Here is an 18,275-nt window from a genome sequence, read left to right as displayed (position 1 = left end):
TTACAACTCTTGTTCAAACAGCAGAAACGTACGTTTATCACGTGAATCCGAAAGTTACTGTAAAAGCAACGTCAGGCTTTCTATACAAAGTTTTGCGATGTTCCTCTGGGTTAATACCCCCCAGTTGTATGAAGACTCGCACAGACATCGGTCGTACAGGGAAAGACTAAGGACCATTGCAATCTCTGCTTTTTCATCTTAGAACTCAGCACCGAAACAAAGCACTGAAGCAACTGCTATGCAGATGGGCGGCTATGAATTTTTGCTGCTGCTTAGAGCTTTAATTACTCGCTCTTGATCCGTGGGACTACGACACTACACCGCCAAGGTTAAAATGCCCTGAACAGCTCTGAGCAGATGTGAGCGAGTTGGCAGACGCGCAAATGAGGTCTGCCTCTAAGCACGATAACAAGTGACTAATACATTGCATATCTCTGAAAGAAAATTATTTTTCTCTAATTTGCATTAGTTTTTTTTAAAAGCCAGTGACAGTCCCACCGCAGAGGCAGCACTATAATCCTGGAAATACTGCTCCGTGACTTTAAAAGATTTGGAAGAAGGAAGAGAGTGCCAGTATTTTGGCGATCTAGACTTGTTTATCTTTCCACCTTAGCTTCAAGGCGAAACTAGTTTCGCAAGCAACGTTCCTACAGAAATGACATACATCATATAAAAGATTAATTTATAGCATTGACGCTAAGATTATTGAATTACTATTGGAGTAACTTCCGCCGTCAACAGCACATTATTCATAAAGACCCAACAGTATATGGGGGGGAAAGACTGAAGATAGATAATAAAGGCAGTCACCCTTAAACCAAGATTATAGCCACTATGTGAAATTTTGTCTTTCTAAAGCGTTCCAGGCCAAACGAAAATACATTTTAGCGGTTACTTTGTGTGTAAAAACATAACAATTCTCTGTTGCGGTTAAAACTACCTAATTTGAAAATATAGGCCAGATCCTACAGTTCTTAATCATACAAAACTCCCTCTGACTTTTGGGAGACTTCCATAAAGGCTGCTGGCTAGGTTTGGATACATAAGGAAATCTTAAGGACAGACAGAATCAGGTAGTGAATTTCTCTTTAAGTTTTAAAGCCTTTGTTTTAAGAGATCTAGCCTGACCAATTACTTTCTCCTTTTTACTTTTTTTGGAGCTGTTTTTGACCCAGAATCTTACATACCGTCCTGACAACATACTGTCTAGTTGATCAGAGAAATGCCTACAAGTGATCTCAGGATAACAACTTTGTTTTACAGCAGCACCTGCATTAAAAACAAAGGATGCGATTCACCATACTGTTTTGAGAAATGCTGTCCAAGTTGGAGTCATCTCCCATTATCAGCTCAGTCCATGGGAAATTCAGAACATCATCTCATGTGTACAATCCCCTGCACCACAGGGCCTGCTTTTCTTCTCACGGAATTCAAGGGGAACGTTGCTATTGCCTTCAATAGGATCTGGCCTGGTATATGCAAATTTCAGCACTCTACCCACTTCCAGGAAAGGGAGCAGGGTTTAGTAGCCAACATTTTTTGGGGGGCCAAATTCCGAGCTGGTTTAGACTCCAAGCAGCCTGCTCTTGTCCCCGCGTTTGCCCTTGCTGACAGCCAGGGCAGAATCTGACCTTTAGACTCTCAAGCTTAAGAAAAGGAATTGAAGTCATATTATCTAGTCTCTTGTTTTAGAGAGACCCTCCACTCCAGGAAGAGCTTTTCCCCTACAGGTGTATTGCTCAACTCCGATATCAAGGGGGTCTGTCTGAAATTTAGCCCAGGTATGTGCACACAAGTTATGATGAGAAAAAAAAATCACACCTCTCTCGAACTATTACATTAAAAAGCAACACACACACACACCCCAGCCCAGCTCAGCTCATTAGTTCTTAATCCGCGCGGCCGCTATCTGTGCGAGCGCTCTGAAGTGCAACTGCTGCCTGCATAGTGAGAGCTTTGTTGTAGGTGCCGAAGAGGCGCAGGCTACTCGCGCTCCAACAGCTGTCACATTATTTGCACTAGCTGTAAACAGCCTTCACATCCCCCCCCCCCCTTACCGCATAGTTAAATCCAGACTAACAATCCACAGTTCGAGATCAAACCAACAACAGCAGCATTGTGTCTGCCTTCAGTGCTGTAGCATCAACTACTGCAGCTGGTTTAGTCCAAACAAGGAACCCCCTCTACCCTACTCCTACTGTGGAGAGAACCGTGTTTGTTTCATCCGATTTTTTCAAACAGAATCTTGCTGCTGTCCGATACAGTGGAGTTCCTTTTATTAATTTCCCCACCAGACGGTATTTCGGTTTTTCTCCAAACTCGAGACAGACCAGGCAGGCGCACACACTTTTCTCCTTGATAACAAAGTTGTGTCACAACTGCAATTGTTTTTTGCATTTCCCGTCAAAAGAAGCCCCAAAGTACAGCTGCAGCTTTGACTTTCTCGTGTAAAGTACGCCGTGCCCCTTACTATGTCTCGGTCATTGTAGCGCTTGGAAGCTGAAGGCCCCTTGTTCTGCTGCAGAAATGTCATGACTGAATGGATACCACTGACTGCCCCCCATACGGGTGGGGCGCGGGGGGGTGAGGACACGTTTCCTTTATTTTGTATTAAACTGACTTTCCATAATCGTCGGTATCGGAGCAAATTGCACACCAGCTCGTCTTTAATTAAGTATAAACCTCACTTTATGACTTAAAATATTTTTGTTATAAAGTTTCCCCATCATGAAGGCCTACAGTAAAGAACAAACCTCTTTTGCTGTATTACAATACCGAATCTACATAATGGACCATTCCAGATATCCCCAGTGAGCGAGTAAGGCAACTACGATTAGATTTTAAGATATCGAGTCAAATCTGTTTGCCTTTAGTTTGACATAGCAAATGAAACGGGCTGTGTCTCCTATTTACATGACTACCTTTGGGTTTCCTGCACCCTTTCACCTCCCTCTTGCTTTGAGCTCTGCACATATATTGATTATCCCACGATAGACATCCGTTATTGTCCCAAACACTTGAACAGAAGAAGTACTTTATTTTCTATCTGCATATGTCCAGTTAAAATAAACTGTCACCTCTACTGATTCCACTCAAGTCTTAAGAATGTTTCTAAACTGAATCTTAAATCATGCACGTGCAGTTTATCTTTTCCTACTTTAAAAATCTACTATTCTGATGCAAATCAGACTTTACTTGTGAAATACTCTGTACAATAATTAAACATCACGTTAGCTATAAGTTGCCTGCTTTTTCATTGATTACACTTGTGCTAGTATCTCTCCCATTCTGTGTAAATTTTCTATTGGGAAGGGAAAGGTGGAGATTTCGCTAGAACTGACAAAGTATATTTTCTCCCTTTAATTTATTCTTGGCTACAGTATGTATGATTAATTGGAATGTATATCTTTACAGAAATGTTTAACAGTAAGCCATTTTGCCTAAGAGTTTAAAAATAGATTAAATGTGATAAAGAGACTACGAGAACCGGCACTGAGATGCACAATATATAGCTCCCGGATGCACAATATATAGCTTTGTGACAGGCTGCAAGAAAAGACTGACGATTTTGTGTTTTGTTTTAAAGAGCATTTTCATCTCGGCCCAGCTATTGCTATAGGTTAACGTTTCTCAAGGCAGGCACAGTGGCTACTACTGACATGGTGGGTCTGCACTGAACTTCCCAGCCAGCTTCCCCTGTAAATTATTCCAGTAGGTATTTGCAGGTTGGTGGCATCGACTATTCATTGCCTGTACGGAGCTAAAAATCTGCTTGCCTGGTAAAACCCATTGCTAACAAAACAATGTCAGCAAAGGCTGCAACACATTCTTGTGAGAGACCAGCGATTCGTGCCTACTGAAGCTCTTTCAGCACAAAGGCTTTTAGAGGAAGAAGAGAGCGGGAGGGAGGGAGAGCTCTCGTGTTTCAGGGCTGCTGTCCCTTGGGAACCAAGAACCAAGTGTAGCTTCAATCAAATGCTCACTTCTCCTCCGGGAGCTCAGTCGGAAACCTGATCTCACTAGCTTATGCCTGCCTCCATGCATATAGGCTTGCTTTTCTTTCATACCAGCAATTTGTATAAAGAGGAGAGCCAATACAGTTTATTGAAAATGCGATCTCATAGTAAAGGGTTCTTTCTATAGCTAAAATAAAACAACCTTGAAATGTCTGCTCAGGAGGGCCCTCTCCTCTTTCCCAACCTCACTAACTTATGGGGAAAGTGATAGTTTACAACTTACATCTCACATATTTTCTTCTCTGACTGGATCATCTGACTTCATCTACCAAAAAGACACTTTTTAATGGGCCTTTTTAAGGTCAAGTCACATAGCCATTAAAATGTTTACCATTAAACACATTACAGCTGTTTGTTTTTTTTTAAAAGGCAGATGTACTTTGGGTCAGCTTTAGCTGAAGTCTACCTCAAACATGCCTATGCCAACCTTCCACTCAGGCCCCCTGGCCAAGCTGTGGGAGCTCAGACCTTGCCCATCTTCCGATAAAGACATAGCCCTTGTGGAGGACGTGCTAAAATGGCTGAAGCAAATGTTGGCCACACATAGGTAGGACACAATTCACTGGACCAGAAGAAGTGGAGAAATGAGGGGAAGACCACTTCCTGCTGCATAGTGCTGTTCTGATCTACCTAATTGCTTTGGCTGGAATTGGGAAGTGTTATTTCCCCAGATTTTATATCCACACATACTTTGGAAAGCCAAGGTACAGTATATGGGCCTTTTTTGAGTTCCAAATTGATACCTCTATAGTTAACTGTGCTAATGAAGCCCCTACATAAACCTGTAAAGTGTTTTGATTGATATATTCGGGGATGTATGTAAAAGGTACTGCTTCCTGAGGGGCCAATTAAATTTGACCCTAACAACGTATAATGGCTGGGAGTGACATGTTAAAAGTAGTTCCCACAATGAGAGCTAATAGGGATGAACGAGGTAGGGAGATTCGGAGTGCAGTTTTTGTGCAAGCACACACACATCTGTTTACCTTCTAAAATAGTTGTGAACTATGGTACCCAGATTATAGGTGATTTTAAATACCCTCCTAAATGTTCAATAGTGTGACTCTAAAAACATGTTACTGTCTGTCTTAGCAATAATATGTGCATTAAAAGGTCTCTATAAATTTAGATTCTATAGCACCAGTGGGTGGATTAAAGAACCCTGGTGGTACCTATCCAAAATCCTAAACTACCATCTGGAAGATGTTAGGGTCACAGCAGCATCAGATCTTCCAGTGAAAATGGGTTTGTCTCTCTCCCTTCTAATACCATTAAAAAGTTTTCTGAGAATTCAAAGCAACACTGAGAATCTGCCTCTCAATCCTTAATTCACTTCCATGTGTCTATATGCTGCAGCATAAAAAAACAGATTAACATCAACTAATATCCAACCTCAGCAGAGGGAGTGCAACTAACCAAATATAAAACTGGATGAATTTAATTCTTTCCTCCTTCCCGTTGGGTACACAAGAAACCCTCACACAGGTAGTGTTTTTCTTTGGGTATTAGTTCTAACACAAAACATGAACCTAGATGTAATTTTAATATTTTCTTAGTTATTTAGGTAAAATGTCTATAGGGTTTAATGCCTATACTACAGAACTAGTGAGTGGTTGGACTTGTACAAAAATATGATTCCTGATGATGTGTAAATGCAAATATCAATTACTTTGAAGTGCTCAATTGTCCCATTGCCTGGACTTTTAAAACTAAGAACATAAGCCTAAGTATTTTGTGGTATAAAGCTATTTTAAGGCCAGGGTCACTAGGTGATATATTCCAGAGTATTTTAAATGAACACTTAGGATAAGAGTTTAATCTATTTTTTAAATTTTAATCTATTTTAAAAGTTGAGACAGAACTCTTACAAGTAACTGCTAAATGGCAGTATTGACATACCTATGCCATACTAAAATACATTGAGACATCTGTAAAGTGAATGACAGCATAGAGCTTTATGTTATTGCAGTTTTTAATGGCATGAGAGTTCCACATGTTTGCTAAGCATAATTTAAGGGGAAAGTTTAATTTGTGGCCTACTGGATAGAGCACTGGAGTGGGACTCAGCAGACCTAGGCTCTAATCCTGTCTCTTCCATTAATCTGCTAGGTGAGTTTGGGCAAACCACTTCACTGCTCTCCCACCTCAGTTTCCGCAACTGTAAAATGGGGATAAGGATATTGACCTTTTTGTAAAGTGCTTTGAGATCTACTTATAAAACACACTATATAAGAGCTAGCTAGTATTAAAAGTGATCTTGCTGATCAATTAAGGTGATAATACATGCATGAAGTACTTACTGGTGTGAGTGCTGGTGTAGAGCGGAACTTCTAGCCTACTCTCTTTCCTAAGGGTTGCACTCAACTCTATACAAAGAATTTCCAGTGTAGTTGGTGGAGTCTGTACTTTCTACTTTAATTGTTCTACTCAAATAAAGCACGTGTGGGTTTACTGTCACACTAAGGAAACAAATCACAAAGGGACTTGGGGGGAGGGGATTAAAAAAAAAAGCAAGGATTTTAATATACAGGGTTTTTTTAAAAAGTAGCAATGCTTACATGACATAGAATTGGCATATATACTTTCTGTCAAAACCAGGTATTTACATTCCACTTTTTAAGAATATGTAATTTTTAAAGGGACTAGCAATGTAAACATCTTTCCTCTCCAAGTTTCAGATTCTTAAACTCTACCCTACACTTTAGCAGGTCTTTTAGTTTGCACCTAGACAATAAATTTAGTTTAATTTAGCTTCCGGTCTTTAATTTTAGCAGGTCTCCTCTCTGCATGCAAATCAATATGGCAATTACCATCTAAAAGCTCGCCCAGCCCCAGGTCAATGTAAATTGATCATTGTCCGCCTTCTACAAAATAACACCGGGAGTCTGTGGTGCATAATGAGATTATACTGGAAACTGTCTTTCAGATCACAAATTATATTTTATGCTGCCAGGGTCTTCTCCAAGCGGACTTCCTTGCATGCCTAATCACAGGGCACCAAATCTATTAATATATAAAGGTAAATTTCATACAGAAAAACAGCACCAAAATAACCCCTACATCATCTTAGTATGCGTTTGCTATTTAGAGAGAGAGAGGTAGTAATGCAAAAATCTTAACTTGTCCCACTGGTGAAAGATATATAGGAAAATCTTAATACTGGCTGAAGATTGTTTTGTTGTGCAGCAAAAAGAAAAAAATAGAACCACCTCCTGGAAATGAACAGAACTTCTCTAAGAGAACTGTTTTCTCTGAGCTGGTGGCCTTCTTGCTTTCTGTCCCTAACTAGTCAACTCATCCATTAAAAGGTGCTACACATGACAGAGAAACCCTTGTGAAACATTCATTAACTTCTGCTTGAAAGATCGTTCAGGCTTCTAGCTAAAGGTTCAAGTCCTGACAGCCGAAGAGGTCTGAGGGAAAGGTCGATTCAGAGTAATACTCCCTATCAGCCTCTTCGGTGAAAGGACACACGGATTACATGTAGCCAGTGCTGCTCACGGACAAGGGAACTCCCCCTATCTGCAGATGAGGCCTCCTCTGCCTCTCATTATACACACAGCGAGAGCTTTTCGACGTAGTTAAAAGGGGTTAGTCTGGCTCGCTGGAAGGAATCTACTTGATCTTTAAGTGGTTAGATTACTGCAAAAAGCAAGAAGCATAACATTCATCCTAGCTACCATTTATTTTTAAACAACATCAGTTTAAGGAGAAAGTGTAAAGCCTGTTGTTCATACCCTATGTACTGCTGTTTAAAGGCCCACACTAAAATGTGCTATAGATGTAGATGTAAGAGACAGTATCACATGTCATCCGTGTAATGAAGTGGCCTTTTGTGTACATCAGCCAACATTAAAAGGCCTGAGTAAAATAGGAATTAACTCCCTTGTCAATGGAATTACAGTATTTTTACACCCCCGCTGCCAGGCTCAAGATGAGGCCTTTAGACTGAATTCGTCCTTTAACCACTCCATTTTCAAAGTTGTAAGGTTCTCTGGGGGGGGAAAAAGTCACAGATTTTCATTCCTATTATTCAGACTTTAGTGTCGTATTGTTCAATTTTTTTTTAATGGTGGCCTTACATTTTTTATGTCCACAAATTAAGGACCAATGGGATTTAAACCTTGTGTATTGTTTTTCAATCCTAGGACTAACCAAAATTATCCATGGATGATTTTGCTGAATCTTCTAAATACTAGCTTAGAATGGCTATGAACCGTCCCGATTTTTTAAAGCCCCTCTTTATGAAGAAAGTGAAATGTTTTGGACAGGGTTGTTATGAAATTAGCCAAATCGCAAGGTCTACAGATAAGGATCGCATCCTGGTACTGAAGGATAGGGACTCAGTGCGCATAGCATTCTAGCCTGTGTCCACCAGCCTAGTATAGACCCCAGACATACATCGATAACCGCTCACACTGCAGTTTGGGCGCTCACTTCTCCAACGTTAAGTACTTCTTTAACATTAGAATAACCTCAAAATAGGTCTGTGTGGTTTATTACGAGGTTATTTCAGTTCAGTCTCCAAATTTTTACTTGGTTTTCATGGGCTCTTTTGGGGGGGGGGGAGAAGAGGGAAATTCTGTAGGGCCTATTGCTACTCGCCTCTATTAGATATGCAACCAATCTACCATTTCCGGTGTTGCTTCTATCTAATTAGAGATGTATTTAGATGTGAAGTGTAAATAAACGCTGAGCTGCCTGCTGCCCTGGCTCTGCGCTGACTCCTCGGGAATATTTCCAATAAGGCTGGAGCGCCCGGAGCCAGGGCTCAGACAAAGAGGAATGAGGATGGTCTGCGCTGCAGGCAAATCCAACACAAACCAGCTTTTATCTACGGCTCTGGAGCCTTTAACTCCTTTTAATCTGCACCGCATAGGCTTACACAACACGATCGCCTGTATTCCACTGACAATGTCTTGTGACAAAAGGAAAACCCATACGCCACTCAAAGTAACCCAAACAGGAACGGAAGCCTTAGTCCCTGGTTGCCTTTTCGTGCCACTAGGTATGACCCTCCCTGTGAAGTCCGCTGTGCTTCAAAACAACCCGAGGTAGGTTCGCCTGCCTTTCAGTGTATACATTAAACAACCCGAGGGCAGCCCGGTGCTATAAAACAAAGTCGACTCCCTCCCCCCGACCAGGTCATTAGGGCTCCGGGGTGGGAGGGGGAAGATGATCCGATGTGAAGAGCTCTCGCGGAAACTCGCTTTCCTTTCGGTATTCGCCCGGAGTGGTTGTGAATCTCCGCGGTGGGTTTTCCATCGTGACCCGGGGGAGGGGGGCGGAGGGACGAGATGGGGAAACACTAACTGCGCGCTCCGCTCGCTCGCGGGGCCCCTTGCACGCCAGACTCAGCCTGCGTGCGCCTCTCTGCGTTTGTCTGGCCCCGCACCAATCTGACACGGGGTTAACGCGCTCCTCGGAGTTTCTAAACAGAGGAAACTTCTGGGAACGAAATAATCTGGCACTCGCCTCGTAAACTCTTTTCCTGTTGTGGGAAACAGCTCTTAAAATGCAATTAGATGCACGGGGGTAAGCCCACGATCCACAGCGCTGCCCCCCTTTCCCTCCGGGCTCATTCCAATCGCTTCTCCGGTTCTATTAACCGCACCAGCCATCTAGATTTTCCTCATCTTTAAGGGTTAACAAAAAATATCGCGGTGACCTTTTCCTCTCGGTCTCCCCCACTCTCCCTTTCAGGCTCCGGTTCTTGAGCTCGCAGGGAGCCTGAACGGCTGTCTAGACCGATCTATCACAGACGGACAAACAATACCCGGAGAAGCCCTTTCCCGGTCCCTCAGCCTCCGCCACTCACCTTAGAAATGGCGAAGGAAATAAAGAAACAGTGTCCGCAACATAATCCTTCACTGTACATGTGTAGCCTTCAAAACAGCCCACCTTCATGCCTGACAAATAGGATTTTGTCTGCTCTTGTAGCGTTTGCTACGACACACACTTTTTCTATTCCACGATCATAATACTTAGCTCAAAGTGCCAGGGCCTTTCCCGCCCTTCGAGAAAGATAGGGTCAGCGCGGAAGGCAGAAGAACAGCCCCCTCCCCTTGTGAACAAACCTATTAACCGGAAAACTTAAATATTTCTTAATCACGCCCTTTTCACACCCATCTATAGTCAACCGAAGTGCTGCTCTGTCTCTAGCTCTCGCTAGGAGTTGCGTATTCAGGAGGGACGGTATTAGAGGTGGAGGTCCAATCCTGCAAAAAACTGGGGAATAGCTAATGAGCTGTGCAACTCATTGATCCAGAGCATACTTCCTAATTAACTCTCAGTCACCTATTTGTGACAGCAAGTCAAAGAGCTGAACTGGAGATAAACTGCAACCCCTGCCTGAAAAAAAAAATACCCCCCCACCACACACACACACCCGCCCGCCTTTCTAATCCCCTAAAAGCAGTTAAGGTGCCCGTTGCCTTGTCCTCCTCTCAGAAAAACCGACGACTTCCACTTAAAAACTGAAAGGAAAATTAATCCTTGTATACCAATGCAATTGCACCGAATCCTAGACAAATATATAAGCACCAACGTCTCAGTGAAGAAGCCACATTAATGGACTCGCGTGACAGAAGCAGCTAGACACGATTCTCCAAGGTTAACAGAATGTAAATGTTCTGCGATATGGGGGAAAATGCAATTCTGTTGGCAAAGCTGAATTAAACACCTAGTAACAATTGATTTCACTGGCTGGTGTCTGTTTCCAACGCCACGGCAAGAAATACTCAAGACTGCACTTAACACCACCTTATGGGGAGGTTTCCTTTTTATCTTTGTTCCCAGATCGTACTAGTAGGGTCGGCTACGCAGCCCTTTGCCAATCCCCACTTTATAGGGAGCGATGACCTCTTCACCACGGAAAAGTTAATAAAGCCTTGAAACAACCAGGCTCTGCTACCAGATTGTAGGCGGGCTAGGCTCTTTTCGTTTTTAATACAAAACACGAATGCAAAGCTGCAGGCTCCGCGGAGCACATGAAAGCAATGAGCGGACTTTCTGCAAAAGATTCATTAGAAGAAATTAATGCTGCAACAAGCTCTGAGGCTAGACCATTAAACACAATCCCACAGTTCGTCAGTGTTACACCAGTCATTGCCCCCCCCCCCCCCGCCCGCAACCTCGGATCCTACACACATCGCGGAAAGAAGAAAGAGAGAGAGAGAGAGAGAAAGAAAGAGGAACGTGAAACCTTCGCAAATATCGCCCCCGGACTCGCTTCACGAACATCAAATACATGACCCATATGCTGCACAGACCAGCCACGGAGTTGGCGAGGGCTTGCAGAAAATAGACCTGTCTGTCTTCCCCCGATCGGCCTTTGATAGCAAGTTCCTATCCTCCCTCTAGTTTTCTTTCCACTAAAAACTAGCTTTAAAATGAATAAACTTCTACATCAGACTGGACCCCACACCAGCAATGATCTTTGAACGGGTAACCACGGTGACTGGCTCCCTTTCCTCCCCCCCCCCCCCGCGGGCCCCAGCTTCAAAGAACAAAACCCCTTTGCATTCGCAAATCAACGAGAAAACCTCACGCAGCAGCAGCTCCTTTAAAAATAGTGTTAAAAGTCCACCCTTTACCTGGCTGTGGAACAAACAGCGCCCGAAAGCCCCAGCCTCTTCCCCACGAATGTGGCCAGTCTCGCTCGAGCTTCTCCCCCAGCTGCACTGGCGTGGAGGGGAAGCCGGACGCGAGGCCCTAGAATATGTGCCCTCCCTCTCCCCTGATCTAAAAGTGTCTCCCACCCCCTTCCCCCGGGAGCCAAGCCGTGGAGGCTGCCAGAGGTGGGGCTTCACCGCCCTTTCCAGATCGGAAAGCGAGACACGACGGGAACCCCCCACCTCCTCTTTCCGGCTGGGGAGCAGACAGAGCGCGACCGGCAGCTTCCCCTTCGCTTACCCCACCCTGCCTCCCCGGGGGCATCGCTACAGCCAACAGCCGCCAAACTTCCACTCCGCGGCACCCACGCCCGCGAGGCGCGCCCCAGGAGGCCCCCTCGCCCCCAGCGCCTGCCACCCCCGCGCCCCGCTCGCTGCCCCTTTCCTCGCCTTTGGCCCCGCCACACAGCGAGCCCTCGCCCCACGTCCCCCAGGGGAGCGCCAGGGCGGGCCGGGCCGCTCCCCAGAGCCCAGCCGCCCGCGGGCCGGGACGCTCGGGACTCCGCGCAGCACCGAGGTTTCGAGCAGCACTGACCTTGTGCTCCGGCCGGGAGAGCAGCAGCGCCGAGTGCGGCCGCTCAGGTCCCGGGGCTGTAGTCCCCTCCTCTCCCCGGAAGGGAGGCTCAGGCTGGTTGGATGCAAAAAGTTTGCTGCTCCCCTCCCCCTCTCGGGGCGTGTGTCCGCGCTGCGGCGCTGGGCTGGCGGCGCTCCGTGCCGCGCAGGGGGCAGCAGAGGCTGGCGGGGCAGGTGGCCGCCGCTGCCCGCGAGGCTCACTCGGGCTGCGGGCGCTGGGCTGGCAGCGCCATGTTGCTGGCTGCTCCGGGCCGAGTGTCCCCTGCCGGCGCCGGCTGCCCTCCTACATCGCGCTCCCGCCGCCGGGCCGGCGTCTCCAGTGGCCTGGCCGCGGCTTTGTGTGTGTGTGGCTGGGGATTTAATCCCCCTCCGCCGGGGAAGCCGCTCTTCCTCCCCTTGCCGCTGGGAGCCCGGGCTCCGTGTGCTGCACGCCGCGCTCCCCTCACATCCCCCCTTCCTCCTCCTGCTCCAGCCGCCGCCGCCTCCCCCCCGCGGGCGGGCGCTGCGCTCAGGGAGCCGCCGCCAGCAGCAGCAGCAGCGCCGCCGCCGCCGCCGCGCTCTCCCGGAGCAAGTTACCCCCCGCCCGCGTTTCCCTTCCCAGGCTTCTCTCGTCCCTTAATTGATTCTCTCCCAGCCCCCGGCCGGCCGCTCCCCCTTCCCGCCCCTGCGGGCTGGCACTCGGCCCCCTGCCCCCGCCCCGAAGCTGAGGGCGTCCCGGGGAGACTCCGCGCTCTCCTCAGCCAGCAGCGGCTGAGAGGAAAGTGGCTCCCCCGCCCGCGCCGCTGCTCCCCTCGCTCGCTACCCAGAAGGCCAGTGGAGAACCGCAATTACCATAAAGCTCCGCTCACTCCGCTCCGCCAAGCTGTCAAAGCCCGGCAGCGGCGGCAGCTCGCTCAGCCCGACCGCGCGCCGGCTGCCGCCGGGGAGAGCCCCGCTCCGCTCCCGCGCGTGGCGTGGGCTCTGGGGCCCCCTTGCCGCGGCTCCCCCCGCCGCACACCTTTCAGTCTCCTCTCTGCCCCCAGCGCCCGTCACTCAGCAGCCCCTGGCTCGCCGGCCTCCCGCTGCTCCCGACACCGAGCCTCTCGCCGCGGCCCCCTTCCCGAGTGGCAGGGTTGGGGGAGGGGCGGCTCTTTCTTCCCTGCTCCCACTTGCCAGCCTTACTCCGAATCGCCTGCGCTTGCTCAGGTGAGGGGGCGCCCAGCCCCCCAGGTGAAGCGCTCTTTTCCTTCCTTCAGCCGGCCCGGCCCCACTCGCAGCACCCCTTCCCCAGCCGGCGTGTCTCTTTGTTCCCTCCCGCCCGCTCCCCTCGGCGCTCCCGAAGGACACGGGTTCCTTAGCCAGCCCGCCGCTGCCCCATCAGACTCTTCATTCTCGGCCACCGCCCCCCACCCCTCTTTCCCCTCACAAGTGTATTTCCCCCTCCCCCCAGCGCCACAACACAGCCACTCGTTACATTCTCATTCACAATCATCCTCGAGTGGAAGCTTGCCTGGATCCCCCCGCTCCGAAACACACTTTCCACTTCGCCCCCCCTCCCCCGCCTTTCCGGTACTGCGTCCACCGGCCTTTTCCCAAAAATGTCTTTCTCCACATCGCAGCGCTCAGCTTCCCCTTCCCATCAACACCCCCCGCTCCCCTCCCACTGGACTGCTCTGCTTAGCCCCACATTCCCCTTCTTCTTCCGTTTCTCTGCGGCCCCCCTGATTATCAATCTTTTGCCTGATCCAAGTCTGAGACCCCTTAACACATTTTCATAGCGTGTGAAGTTTTGGAAATAGTGCGGCGGGGTGGCGCGTGAAGAACGCAGTTCGCCTTCCTGGATTTTCTACTGCTGATTTAAGATTTCTGCATGGGTTTGGGAGCCCTTCAATCGCTGGGTTGGTGGTTATCTACTGCATCTATTTACTTTGGCAGCGCAGCTTTCGGCTCAGGCAGCTCAGCTGGTAAATTTCATGTTCCTAACGCCCGACTTGACAGATACTCATACATTTGCTTGCTCTGCGTTAGCGGTATAGTTATATGAAGGGCTAGGTAATTTTTCATAGCGTTAGTAGCTGAAATTAACAGTAGAAGAGAGACTACAGCATAGCCCTACCCCCGCCCCATTTAAGGATGCTCAGGAACAATTCCTGCTCGCTTTACTTACACAAGTAATCTTTGGAGCCCGATACCGGTCCCATAGAAGTGACTTGGAGTTTTGCCATTGCATCTAATGGGAACAGGATCTGGCCTTTATTAGTACTGTTCGTTGTTAATTCTTTCCAGATAGAGCACGGTTAACATAGGCAATTTAGCCTATTATATTTTTCATCTCTAGGCGGAGGATTCAGTGTGAGAAATTTAATAAAGTGTTTACCTTAGTACTTTTACATACCTTTAACCTTGATTTTAAAAGGTGCCTATTCAATATGGGCACAAAAGGTATTGGTTCATATAGGTTTATTTTGGAATGACAGGAATTACTTATCTTTAAAGGTGGAAAAACAGAGGTTCCCTAAAGGAGACTGGACTAAAAAACAAATGAAGTTGTGAATCTTAGTTACCAACAGTGTTTTACCCGTCAGATAAAAAATAAAAAAGTTCTGACCATAGAGTTGGTATTCTGTGAGGTTTTATTCATACTGTTTTAGCTTTCGGTATGTATCTATTTAAAAAATATCGTCCCTTTCAAAGCAGAAGTGAAATATCAACTGTTTGAAACTCGAAACTCTAGACACACAACTGAATTGCCTTGCCCTGGAGCCTCTTAAAAACAGCTGATGCAAATGAAATGGGATTTTTAAGCAGTAGGTAGATACCTAGGCTTAAGGAAACAGTTGCAAGTGCCTTACAGATATACTGAGCATCTGAGATGTTTTCCGCTGTGATGATACTAAGAGTTCACGTTCAAACACTGAACAAAGTTTCTATATTTTATTCCAGGTTTATCGGGTTTACATCTGAAAACTATCCCACAGGTTTTTTTAATCTCTGATAACGAGCAGAAGGACACCTGGCCTATTACGTTGTAAAGCTATTTTTTTATAAAGACGTTTTAGGGTTAAACATTAAAAGTTATTAGACTGAACACACGTGGTTACAGACACAGAGCTGGAGGAAAGGCCTCTGGTATTTTTGTTCCCCCGGGGAAAAACCTAATTAAATTGCCTTTTTTTTTTTACTTGAAAAGTAGAACTATAGGTTCCCCTCTCCTTGTGGGTAAAGTCTGCTATTGGATTGAGTTAATTGTCTGTCAAAAATATTTTCTTTCTTTACATTTCCTAATTCACAGTGTATATAAATTCTACATGTTGTAATGAAACAGTTACCCCCGCCCTTAGTTTATAAAGGGCCCTGTTTCACACGTATTTTTAGAACTATTCCGTTCAAATTATCTTGAGAAAAGACCAAACTGATCACTCTTGGTTTTTTTAAACTACTTTCTTTAACTTTGTTCGTTGTTCAGAGGAACAGAAACGTGTTTGTTCTTCTGTCTGCTTTATTGTTGTTTTTTTCACGTCCCAAAGCTTTGCAATTGGAGAGTGGCAGATGTGATCTACACTTCTCTGTGAAGCCATTGGAGCTGCAGTTCAATCCCTCAACCGGGTTGGCTCGGTTCTTCTGAACACACAGGGCTGCATTTCCTTCAAGCCGATGAAGGCAACGCCTCGGTACATTCGGAGCATAGTGTTGCCTGCAGACTATCAGGCCGCCTCCCCCCTCCCACAAGCCCTTAAGGGAGCTGACCTGGAGGTCAGGCCGCTGTACACTGCACTCAGTGAAGGGAGGATTTCAATGAAAGCTTAGAGAGAGCGCCGCCGTACACAGACGCTGGGGTCCTTGCGCTGATGTTTTTATAAAGTATGGTGAGACTACGTTCACAAACACAACTGTTCCAACAACGTGAAGCACTTAACAACCTCCTAAAGACAAATCCATTGTTAACGGTAGAATGGGACTTCTAACATGAGGCCTGAAAAGGGGGATTATTTCATTCCCTCTTTAATTTACCTGCCATTCCATGGTTCACAATAGTACAAATAATACCTTATTCTGAAATCTGTGTGTACCTCTGTTATCACTCTACTTCTAGACTAGAAGGTGATGGTTAAATCCCATACCAGCACTCAAAGAAAACCTTATGTCTAGTGCACTAGACTGGGACTTTAATATCTCTGTGCCTCAGTTCTCCATCTGCAAAATTATAATACTTTCCCACCTTACAGAGGTACTGTGAGGATACATTAAATAATGCATATGTGGTGCTCAGAAACTATGATGATTAGTGCCATGAAAAAGCCTACAAATAACAGATCACTATCCTGAGCTTTGAATTGTCCTGCCAGTATGTGTCTTAAACCAAACCTTTATCCTTGCATATTGTAAATCTGTTTTTAAATGGAAGTGGAGAAATCTGAATAACAAAGCAAGACAACCTTCAGTCGGCCTTATGCAGGGTCTGTACAGTAGTTCTTTCAGGCCTGACACAAACGCCAGCATATTGTTACAAACTCCTACAAAATCCCATTGAAATCAAAGGGAGTTTGCATATTACAACTACTATAATTGTATTTTGTAGCACAAGGCAATTCTGTTCATAGTAGATCCATTTTTAGTTCCTTATGGCTAGCATCTGAGATTGTTTCCAAAGGGAAGTGACAAAAATATTGCTTCACACCATTCCCCCACCCAATTAAACAGTATTGATGTTTTTGACATCTCCCAGCTATGTTTTAAACCATCTTAACTAACAACAAAAGATTCACTTTTATAATTTGTGTTTCAGGTTTAGGTCTGATTACTTGGAACCTCACAGTTAAAAATCCTGAATAATAGCTATTATAATGGTAACGTGTATGGCTTGTACAGATCAGCATAATTCAATACACCAAATAGGAAAAATACGTTTAGGTTTTGTAAAAGTTGTGACACTCATCCACAACAGAGAGAAAATTCAAAGCTGAGGCTGTTTTTCTATCCTTAATTTATAATATTAAGGAAACAAACCCAGCAAAAAAGTTAAGGATAGTATGTCAGCCTTGTTTGTCTTTTTCCTGGCTAGTTTTGGTACATGGCACAAACCACAAAAAATTGTAACAACTAGTTTAAGAATTCCCACCTTCCTGAAATACTCTGTAGTCACCAGACTAGTACATCTAACCCTACATTCTCACTACTTAGACAGTTTTATGTATCATATACCTGATCAGCTCCTTGAATAGGTAAATTACATAAAAATATGTGCTTCCTGGAGAAAGAAGGCTGTCCCTTCGAGTTCTTCTTTTAGGAAGCATATTGGAAAAACCATGACTAATATCTCCAAAACAAAACCATATATAGCGAGTGAACAGTACCCACCTCTTGAACTTTAATATTTCAGCCATTTTGATTGTTTGCTTGGTTCAAAACACTAGAAATAGTTAGGGAAGGCACTTATGAGCAAGGAGTAGCTTTTTCTGCTGGCACACTGGAAAGCAGAGTTGTGTTATCAGACTCTGCCTGTCACTTCTGGGGTGCCGCAGAAGCAGCAGCATGCCCATCCTGAGGGGGAGGGTTCGCCTCCCAGTGCTCTGACAACCAATCAAGGAGCGATGTTGACAGGTTCTGAAAGGACTACTGTCTGAAATCCTGTCCAGTTTTCCTAGCAGGAAGATGCAGCTGCGAAGCAGGGCCCTGAAGGGGAGGGGGCTGAGAATTCTTAAAGGGGATAAAAAATATAATACACTATTTTGGTTTTGCAGCCCTTTTTATACTCTAGTTCGCAACGCAATGATCTAAATATTGGTAGCATACACGAACTGTACATGGAGACACTGAAACTACTACGGAGAGAATCTGAGCTCTAAACAGAGCAATTCAATCTCTGTGTGCCCTAATCGCTTGCTAAAATTCGTGTTTAAATTAAAGCCTTTTGCGTCTCAAGTCTGAGTCTGCAGCTAATTTTTGCAGTTGATTTATAAACCCTCCGTGATGGGGTTTTATACTAGAAACACTGATCAGACCCTTCAGTATGTACCAGGCATCTCTGTAATGC

General features: G+C 45.7%; 1 protein-coding gene across 4 annotated transcripts in view; it reads right to left on the bottom strand.

The window, feature by feature from the left end:
* Positions 1-12,629, bottom strand: part of BCOR (BCL6 corepressor) — a 70,853-nt gene extending 58,224 nt beyond the window's left edge. For 2 of the 4 annotated variants that reach the window (XM_045002714.1, XM_045002717.1), the window contains exon 1: positions 12,225-12,629. The gene's annotated coding sequence lies outside the window, so the exon portion shown is untranslated. The remainder of the gene's footprint in view (positions 1-12,224) is intronic. The other 2 variants (XM_045002719.1, XM_045002718.1) reach the window with 2 other exon arrangements.
* Between the last annotated feature and the right edge of the window lie 5,646 nt (positions 12,630-18,275).

Source organism: Mauremys mutica, chromosome 1 (assembly GCF_020497125.1).
Source record: "Mauremys mutica isolate MM-2020 ecotype Southern chromosome 1, ASM2049712v1, whole genome shotgun sequence".
NCBI classification, from domain to species: Eukaryota; Metazoa; Chordata; order Testudines; family Geoemydidae; genus Mauremys; species Mauremys mutica.
This window is presented reverse-complemented; position numbering and strand designations above follow the sequence as displayed.